Raw genomic sequence first — 11,017 nt, 5'->3', positions numbered from 1 at the left:
AAAAAGAGACTCGTGGCTCTGGGTAGACCGCAGTTCTCACCACAAAGAAAGCTTGCAGCCCACTCCTGTGTATGGGTTCCCTGCTAACGGGGCAAGTGAGACAGCGGACACTGGTCACCTGGATTCTTCTGGAGGGCCATGTGCAAGGTGCAGGAATGCCTTCCTGAAACATCTCCAACCTAAAAAAAAAAGTGATACTTTTAAATGTGACTGGGAAGACAGTAAACAAGGGAAGAGAGGAGTTTAGGGAGTTTAGTGCTCTTCTAAGGTAAGTAGAGAAAGAGACAGCCTCATTAAAACAAGTCCCAGCCTTTCTTAAGTTGCTGACTGCTTGACTGTTTAGCCCGCACGCATGAAAATATTGACAAGCTTTGGAACTCTTATCCCTAATAATGAGACTGGTTATTCTCTTGAGCTAAATCTGAAAAGTTGAAATGCTGCCAAAACATTTCTTATGCGGTGTGTATCTTCAGTCTGTGGGTCATGCTAGAACTTATTTAAGAGCTTGCTTACAAGACCTGACTACTAGGTTTGCTGAGACTTGAAGGTGGGGTCCCCCTTGTTCCCTGTCTGTCTGAACTTCTATTTCTAGATACATTTCTAGTAAATGCACATGAGTATGGAGGGATGTATGACAGTTTAATTAGCTGTAACTTCTGAAAGATCAAAAATATTTCAGACTTTCTTACTCAATGGAGCATTTTCTAAAATCTGTTCAACCCAGTTCCCTCAGTGGTGCAGCTCGAGTGAAGGGGTTGCTGTGAAGGCATTTCTTCTGGTAGCTGTGCCGTGTAAAATGGTCCTAGTCATCTTTACACTCCCACCTCTTTGTTCTCACCACCCTGCATTAGCTCTTCTGCTGTGAGAGTGGCAGCTGGCTCTCCTGTGCTCATGTGGCAAACTGATTAGGTTAAAACCAAGGAAGCAGAGATGGTAAAAGGAGATGGGGAACCGATCTGACTTCAGCTACACTGCTGAACTGAATGGATAGGAAAGGAATCTGTGTTTAAAATGGACCTGCCTGGTTCATCGTTGTGCCACAGACCTGAGTGGTGTGCAGGCATGGGAACTGATGATGGTGGGGAGCAGGTCAGAAGAAGGTGCAGGGTAAGGGAAAAATGTTGAAAGTAAAAGCTGTAGCATCATCATTTATAACTGCTTTAAAAATGTAGGGGAGCGTCCCTGGCTTCAGGTGGGATAGAGTTCTCTTCTTAGCTGGTGCAGTGCTGTGTTTTGGGTTTGGTGTGAGAACAGTGTTGATAATACACTGATGTTTTTAGTTGTTGCTAAGTAATGTTTATACTAAGTCAAGGACTTTTCAATTTCTTAGGCTGTGCCAGCGGGAGGGCTGGAGGGGCATGGGAGATTGCGAGGGGACGCCGCCAGGACAGGTGACCTGAACTGGCCAAAGGGACATTCCCTACCATGGGATGTTATGATGAGTATATAAACTGGGGGGGGTTGCTGGGAGCTGCTGCTCAGGGACTGGCTGGGCATCGGTCAGCGGGTGGTGAGCAACCGTATTGTGCATCACTTGAGAGAACTCTTGCCTTTGGATTTCATTCCTCTCCCCTTCTCCCTCCTATTCATTATTATTATCATCATCATTATTATTATTATTATTGTTGTTGTTGTTGTTGTTGTTGTTTTTATTCCAATTATTGAATTGCTCTTATCTCAACCCTTAAGTTTTCCAATCCTTCCCTATTCTTTTCCCCATCCCTCCAGGGCAGGGGCAATGAGCAAGTGGCTGCGCAGTACTTAGCTACTGGCTGGGGTTAAACCATGACAGGGAGGAATTAAGGGAGTTACTCCTTGGGTTTTTTATTGTTTTTCTAGTCCCATCTAGTGAGTCATTTGTGGGTCACTTCCAAGTTGAGATAGTCTATGATACTATGATTTCAGTCATCCAGAAGTTTCAGTTTGAATTTTTGGGAGCAGCTAAAAGGTGACCCAGCAGAAACCACATGCCTCTCTGATCTGATGGAAATGAAGAGCTGTATCTGTGTTGATACTCTACATGTAGCTTTGTGTGTGTATGTGTTGTTTTTCAATTACTTGTTGCTATTCATACCTTCAAAACTCCTAAATAAAGTTTTGTTTATGTTAGTAATTTAACTCTCCCAGTTCATTTCAAGTAAATGGGCAGATCGTATTCTGTTTTCTGAGGTTAGGTTAAAAACTATGATGATAATGCCACGCAAGTTTTAGAGGCATTTTCTCACAAGGGGTTTGTTTTAAAGAATATGTGGACAGCACCCATTTTGCGCAACATGAACTTCTTGGCCAACGATCTGCTTTGCTATGTTCTTTATAAAAGAAAAAATGCAAGACCCATTATTTCATTATTTTCACTACAAGCAAAACTGGCAATGTGGGTTTAGATCCACGTGCAGAAGGAGTACTATCATGTTATTACAAAGGTAAGCAGCTGCTCGTTGACCTACAGGTGGAAGGAAGCTGTGTGGGCCATGGTGAAGCACTCCAGAGTGCTCTCCTTCATCTAGTAGAAGTGCTTCCCTGTACTGAGCATGTGTTATTTGGGAGAGCAGGAGAACATGGGCTAGGCCTGGATCATGCTTGTGACCTGGCTTCTCAGGACCTGCTTGGCTGCCTGGTGGCTGCGGGTGAATCGTTTTTCAGTGAGTAGCAGAAATTTGGCTATTATTGAGCATTCGGTTACGAACAAACGATTCTCAAATACACCTGAACTAAAGACACACTAAAGTACATTTTATGTCATGCTAATCAAAATGCATTTTGATACCTTTCAATGTTTTACAGGGCTTCCAGATTCATGCAATAGTGGATGCATTTCATGCAATATTTTATGTAACTTAAAATAGTGCTCTATAGTTGCTCTTATCCCCAGATATAGTGAAGAAAAGTGGATGCTTAAAATAAAAACAGCAAGCCACAAATGATTTTATGAAATGAAGTTGAAAACACGTGATGCCTCTTAAGAACATGTTTTCTGAAGGCAAAGGCTGCAATGACTTAAGAAAGTGCAGTCATGGCATCGCAGTGTGAAATCTTGGACAGGACTGTGCATTTTATCCAATTGACCCAGAATGAAATGAGCTGCGTTTGCATTATTCTTGATAACATGTTCTGGTGCTCTGAAAGGCGTGAGAAGTGCCTGCAAAGGGAGTGAATTAACTCTAGAAAAGGTTAGTAGCTTGATGGAAAGCTGGAACTGGCACTGCTTTTTCTCAGACTGCTTTTTTGGAGTAAGATCTGGTACCAGATGAAGTCAGGAAGTGCCTGTTGAAGAGGAGCGGGGCTTAGGCTTTAGGAGGTGTGAGAAAGGCCTGCAAGGCGATGGAGGTCTTTCACTTAAAATAGTTAATAGCCTGGGGTACATGACCACATCCTGGGATCCTGATCTCTCTGTTGCCCCTAACACGCTGCAGTTCTCATAAGGACTTGTATTGGTGGTGGTCTGTTCCCAGCTGCCCTCAGCGTGGGTGCGGGTTGTGCCCAGGTGCAGAATCAAGTCGCGTTTGGGAAGCCAGTAGGAAATTCTCTCTGGTGTCTTAGTCCAGATGTAGTATGGCTGTGAGTGTTTTCTCTCTGGGTTGGGGAGGCACAGCATACGCCCCTACAGGCTCTTATTTTTTCCCATGAATTACTGCTTCAAAGGTCGTGATACTCCTAGTTCATTTTTGGAAACTTACTGTCTGGCTGTAAGTTTTGCCTAGGTAAAGCAAATCCTATGAGTATGTTGTGGCCAATCCTATTTCTATGCTAGTCCAAATTGCAAGATACTTATCATCACTACCACTTTTTATTAAAAGCACAATCTTCATGTTTGACTTGAGTATTGGAGAATTGGGTAATGAGTCTCCGATTTCAGTCAACCAGTTCAACCAAGGAAGAGTCTGATCATGTTTTCAGTAATTTCAAAGAACTATGAGCAGAAATAGCATCAAATTGTTGAAGATCTGTGAATTCATCAGCATCTTTTAATGGACTAAGATTCTGTCATTTGCTTGAGAAGTGCATATTGAGGAAGCCAAGGAAAATTTTCAGAAGAGTGTGATCCTTTCTGCAAGCTTTAGAAAAAGATTCAGCTTTGGTCAACATAATTTTCTTTCCCTGTAAGCATGCTTGATCATGACTATTTTTGTCATCGTTATTAACTTTGCTAACAGTATCGCTAGTTTCTTTGCACAGTTATTTAAATTTCTAAAAGTAGCTAGTTAGAGCCATACTGAGGAACTTTCATCAGAGGGTCCCTAGTCCAGCTACTTGTTCTCAGGTTCTAGTGAAATTTATCAGGGAGCAATACCACATAATAATCCAGCTTTTGATACCTAATAAGTAGTTGGGGTGCATTTGACACAAAGCTCAGTACTGAAATCCTTATTCTGATGCTCATTTTGCCTTCCATGGTGACAGTGTATTGCCACTGACTGTTTTATCCTGCAGCCTTTCAGCAGCTGCAGACTCGCACCTTTCCTTAGCAGAGCTTCCCTTCAAATTTTCATTATTCCATTTATTCTTCTTTTGGCCTGTGATGGCTCAACACAGAGTTGTGGGTGTCTTCTGCCGTGTACCATCCCTGAGTCTTTGGATCCCCTTACAAGCTGCAGCCACCTTTTCTAATGCTATTTTAACTTTTCTGCTATCTTTCTCTTCTAATTTTGCCTTTTACAGAGGCAAATTATTTGCTCAGAGCAGAAACAATGTATGACATTTTTGCTTAAGCCCCTTTCAGATATGTGCTTTCCTCATGCAAAATTTTTTTTGAGATACTAGAAATTGAAACCAAGTAATCCGGAACACCTACTTTCATACTCCAGTGTATGCAGATAAGCCACAAAAGAAGAAAATCCCTACATGTCTATCTGTGGTCCTAGATAAATCCTCTACCCAAGCACTGTGATAAGCTTGAAGCTGGTACGCTCTTCATTTCAAATTTAGTGAGAATCTGAAGTGCTGACTTTGAGAAATACGTGCAAGTACAGCAAATAGTCCGTATGAGTGTACACAGATTTTATTCAAAGTTTTATTTTGTTTTTAATCAGGTTTGGTTATAAATCCATAAAAACTTAAGGCAGTGACAAATCTGTGTATGTTTTATAGCCTTGTGTTGATGGGGGGGGGGGGGGGGGGGGGCGGGGAACAACAGAGCTTTGTTTTAAATAGAGATGTTGGAAACTTCAGGGAAGGGCTGTCAGACATAACAATTTGGCCTGTAAATATATTTAGTGCCTAACTGTTGGGTTCTTGAGGATTTCTGTGACCTCAGGAAAGCAAGTGTTTGGTCTTGATGATCCTGTCCCATGGAGCCTTGTACTGTGGTTTCAACCCAAGCTGCCTCTGGCCTCCCCTTTCTCGAGAACGTGATGACCAAACGCATGTAAACCCTCCTGAGGGGCTGCTGCACGTCGTTATTACACACGGGCACAATGGCTGGAGTAGCACCAAGACTGGGACTAGAACGGAGAATCGCTAGAGATACCTCCACTGAACAAGAGACACAAAATCTCGTGTTGTCATGGGGTGTTTTATTTAGGACATCATATTTAATGTGGGATTCTTCTGGCTTTTAGCCATGTGCACAGTTAATTGTAATCTCATTTTGAGAAGAGGGAGAAGAAAAAGAATCCACCTTAGTAAAATGCATTAAAATAAACCTTAACTTCAGGAAGATCCTGAGTTGGTTGTAGCAATAACTTGGAAGAGCAGGGTTGGCCTTTTTTGATATTTTTTGTTGTTGTTGTTTTGGCCAGCCTGTTTTCCTCTGAAAACAGAGGTTATGCAGTTGTGCTTTCACTTCCTCTGTCCCCCCTTCCCTCCTTCCCAGCCTTGCTCAGTAACGCTGGACCTTGTCAGCCAGCTTCAACCAAATTTGACAGAGGGGATTTGGGCTCAAATACATTAAATCCTGGCAAATTTTTGCCTGAGTGGAAAGGTCTGTTGTGTCTCCTACAAAAGCTTCCGTGTGTGTATAGCCTTTAGTTGGCACAGGAGAATTTGTCGTGCAAGAGGGATGTGACCCAATGGCCCTCATGCAAGAAGAGCTTTTACCAGTACTGGTACATTATGGGACTGCTGAGCTCTACTCTCTTGGGTAATGAAGCGCTTGGTGGAGTTTTTGCTCTGCTTTTTCAGGTTTTCTGCAAAAGTTAGTACAAGCAAGTGAGTAGATACCCTCTCACAGTGACAGGGTGCCCCCAGTTACCTGTTCAGTGGTGCCTTTGTGGAGCAATTGCTCTGCTCCTGGCTTCAGCTGTCTCTGAGCTCTGTGGCTTCTGAAGATAGTCCTGTGCTGCTGGAGACCTAAGCGTGAGAGTAGGCAGGAGCCATTGTTTTTGCAGAAGGAGTCACGTGCTTCTCTGAGGGGCAGGAGGGCACAGCAGGGGGATCTGCTTGATAGATACTGGCAGCAGCCACGTGTGGGTCTGGTGGTTCTCCTCCTCTTTTGATTTCAAATGGTGAATATGGGTCTCATTACACACCTGAAAATTCATCCATGAGGCACAAACTTACTGAAAAGCAAGCTTCCTTGCTTCCACTGTTCAAGTAAATAGTCTTTGGCAGCTGTGAGCGAACATCTGGACAGAGCAAAGTAAGTGGGTAAAACTCTGACAGCCCTGATGCAATATTTTAAAGAAACAGCAGATTGCTGCGTCCTGTCTAACCCCTGCAGGTACTGCTGTGGCCATTGGAAATGCCACCTTGTCCAGCAGTGTCTTTTTCAGTGCCTTTTCAGCTTATGTTCATAGTCAGACCATATGAAAAAAGCCAAAAAAATTTGCTCTCAGACGCTCCAGAGTATTTTATATATTTCTTAATCCACAGCTAACATGTCTTTCTGCAGTCTGTGTTAGCATGTACACTGGACACAGACTCCAGATTTAAATTTATACAGTGGGGTGACAGATGAGGCGTATGCACATGTAATGGCTACATGTAAACACACTCTTGTTATAGTGTGAATGTGTCTTTAGGAGAAATGGTGTTTTGTTTGGCTATAATTTAATCTGCTTCTTGAAGAAAAATTGCTAGAAGGCCTAAAACAGTTCTTTCTTCTCAGGAACATATGCATTGTTTCACTAAAGTACTTTTTCAAAAGCAGCTCTACAAAAGCTTGCAAACTTGAGCGGTTTAACTTTAATCATCCCAGATGTTGGCTTTCATAGTGAGTTGCTGTTTGGGTTAGATACAAGCACCTTTTGGTCATAGAATGCAATGTTTCCTGCAGCAAGGACAAGTTTTTCTTGGAGTAATGAGAATAGCTTAGCCTACTTGGAATTAAAAATTATTGATTTGGGGAATTAAGTGTTGGAGGACAATGTTTTCTGGTTTGCAGGGTGGTCTTTCCAAAGCTGCGGTTGTATTTACTGGAAAAACTTGCCACCAGCAATGTTCAGAGCTCTGCAAGGCCTGTTGGCTCTGTATTGGCTCTTAATTAATGACCCACATTCTCACAGCTGCACTGAGACCTTCTGTGATGTGGCTGTACCAGGGGAAAACAATGGAGTTACTTATTTCCAGCTGTATCTGTCACATGAATAAAGGACGTGAATTTGTGCCAGAGTACGGTCGCTGTTGGCTGTAGTATGGAACTTTTGGGTTAGGGCGGGGGTGGGGTTTGTTAGCCAAGAGAGTGTCATTTGTAAGACTTGGAGATCTGAGAACAAATGGCCAAGCTGTCTTCAAATGCAGCGTGTTGGGTTTGTCTCAAACACATTGTGTGTACAGAAAGCCCAGGTGGCCAGTTCTGGCTACAACGGCTGCATAGTTTGAAAAAACGGTTCAAGGCCCCATAGTGGAACACTTGAAATGAAATGGAATACAGCCTTTACTCTGGCATGTGCTAATTAATCTTTCAATGAAGCCAGCATATAGCTCTGCTTTCCTGCTGAAGCCACTCAAACTGTACCTGGTGGCTCTGCCTCCAACAGTATGGTAGCAGCTATATTCTTACTTTTACCACAAACTAAAAATGCTTGATAGGACATCATCAAAGCTGTGAATCTTTGATTGTGAACTGCTTCTGTCAGTCAAGCTTTTACCTAATTCCTCTAAGGTAACCTGTCAGTTGCCTCCCAGATAGGGCAAGTCTTTAACGTGCACGATGAGGACAGTGTCTTCTGTGGAAATGTCTTCTGTAACTAATGTATTGGTGTAACCTTATATGTTTTACATGTGTTATTTTCATTTTTACACTTTAAACTCTTTTTTTCTGTACGTATTGAAAGTGTCAGTAATTGTTTTAATACATTTCGAGGTTACCTAAATGCAAGAAAGACAAGTAACATTTTACAGTGCTCAGACTCATTGCAAGCAGGTCTTTCAACAAGCTTGGGCTGAATGTGTGCTGACCTCAGGCTGTTTTGTTGTTCCAGACATTCAGCAACACCTGTGTAACCCTGGCTTTGACTGTTGCCAGTGAAAACTAGGCAAAATGTGGGTGGTTGTGTGTCTATTGAACAATCAAACCTCAAGAAACAGGAACTTCCTTGAACCACGCTATGTTGGGAGAAGTTGACACAGTGCTATTGATTTTAGCTCTGACTGGCATAATGGATGGAAGTGAGAATTGTGTCTGCTTGTGAGGGAGCAAGGTAACACACACGTGCTTGTATTTGCGAGTGTACACTCACGTGCATGCACACACAATTACGTAGCTAGACAGACTTTTTCAAGAAGCTGGGACACTCTTGCTGTGACAGACTTGTTAGAAGCTGGGACACTTTTGCTGGGGTTCAGCCTAGAGCGTGTTCCAAGAGGGTTTGCAAGAAACATTTGTGTGTTGTCCCAGCATTGCTGTAAATGCCAGAGCGATCCCATTGAGTGGGATCTTGGTCAGAGGCAATTCTGAGCAAATGAAGAGTGATTTAGAGCATGGTGCATTTAATTATTACTTTTTTTCCCCCAATGTCTATTCAGTGCTTTATGAATGTTTAACAGGGTCTTTTCACAGCCTCGTCAAGTGCCTTATTGAGCTATAATAGCCAGGAGTGCTGTTAGCAGTTCCAGCAGTAAGCATGGCCATGTATATTGTGTACCTGCCAAACAGCTGCTGGAGTTATGATGAACAAGGCAACGAGATCCTAGCATACTCATCAGAAACACGTATCAGAGTCTACAAACTTCTGTTACTGATCAGCAGTGTCGGAAGCTGATTCACATCTACTGCTTGCACCGTTTCAAACACTGTCAGAAATGGACCTCTGCAGCTGTTTGTGTTAGCCCTGATTTCATACTTCTGTACATACTAGAGAAACCAAGCTGAGTTACTGGCTACAGCCAGCCTCTATAGGAAAGGGGAAGGGCACTTACACTATGTCACGCTGTAAATAAGCCTGCACACTTAAACTTAAGAGGTCATTCTGTTGCTGGCAGCTAATTCGTGATTTTCTTGCCAGAAGGATCATGTGCTGCTTGGGGCTGGCTCTGCAGAGGTGTCCTGTAGCTGGAGCTTGCTGGCTCTTGTTGGGATATCTCCACATTCCCATAGCCCTCATCTTCTCTGGCTGTTTGGGAGGAGACTGAATTGTCCAGCTTCTCCCTCTTATCTGCTTCCCTATCTCCCTTTTCCCTCTTGCCCCCACAGTTTTCCTGAGGGAAGTAACTGCTTGCTGCTTTGCACTGTTGAAAGCTGTTCTTGGTTTCTGGACTCATGTTGTCCTAGAAAGAGATCATACCTTGAAAGCAAAATGCCGTTAGCGAAACACTGATAGAGCATGATATTCAGTACATGCTAGTATTTCTCTAGGGAGTAAAAATTTAAAGTTATGAAGTATGTGGGAGTTTGAGGATGTGACCATTTCATGTTGGTTGGGGGGATATAAAGCTGATGGACAGTATGCATAGGTGTATTATTGAAAAGGCTCACTAACATGCCGGCTCTCCTTTTATTATGGTTATGATGATGATGATGTTTTTTTTTTTTTAACTCCTCCTTGGATCGCTCCTAATTCGTAATATTCAGAAATAACTGTTCAGCATTTTTACTGTCAGTGGTTCGATACTGACACAGAAGGAAAACCATTAGGCAAGCAATAGCAAATGCTTGTCAAAAGGTCCTTTTGAGATTTACTCAGTGTTCTGATCATGTAAGTGTTGAGATCACAGCACGTCCATGCATTTTCTGTGTCAACACTCTGCCCTTTTGGCAGGCCCTTTGAGGCTCCTAGTAATTTCTAATATGAAGACTCAATAGCACCGATGTCACTTAAATACCTTCTTAAATGCTGGTAACAGACTTGTGTTGGAGATTGTTTATAACCAGGGATCTGCTCACACCCATGGAGTCATTCATGCATGAATGGGAACTCTGGTACTGGGAGGTGTGTGATCCTGGTTCCGTGGCGTCATGTCCCTCTTCTTCCTCAGCTGACGGATGTCAAAAATAATGGGTTAAATGTGGGACAAGTAGGCAGGTAAAAAGAAACAAATGCTTTCTTTTCCTGTTCTGTGCCAAGGAGCCATGAGAATGCCCTTCTGGAGTTTGCTGGCAAAGAGGGACAGGAGTAAGAAATGAGAGCATTTTGTTTGCAGGACCCCAGCCAGACTGTAGAGAGTGTCGAGGAGTGAGGGTTTCAGGACTTTCATACTCTGTCTTCTTCTGCATGGAGTGGGTTTCCCCTTTATGCCCATCTGGCATGCAGCACAACTTGTGTGCACGTGTTCACAGTGAAAAAACATTCAGTCTCCAAACTAATACCTTTGCTGTCATACACACCTTGTGACATATGCCTTTCTTGTCTCCACTTGCAGTTTTTTATCAGGATGGGTGGGGGCTTGAGATAAGAAATCATAAATCCACATAGAAGTGACTCAGACATATAATCTGTTGTTGGGAGCATGAGCATGGTGCTGTCTCTCCCTGCATCCTTGTGTTTTGCATGAGAGTCCAGCTCTGGAGAAGCGAGAGCTCCTCGGAGGGCTGAATGCCATAGTTAGCTCAGAAAATTCACCTTGAAATGATTAATTTTGTTACTTGATGAATGGGGAAACCTTGCTACTTGGAGAGCGGATTATCAAGCCTAAGCCAGAA

This window comes from Falco naumanni, chromosome 2 (genome assembly GCF_017639655.2).
Source record: "Falco naumanni isolate bFalNau1 chromosome 2, bFalNau1.pat, whole genome shotgun sequence".
NCBI lineage: Eukaryota > Metazoa > Chordata > Aves > Falconiformes > Falconidae > Falco > Falco naumanni.
This window is presented reverse-complemented; position numbering follows the sequence as displayed.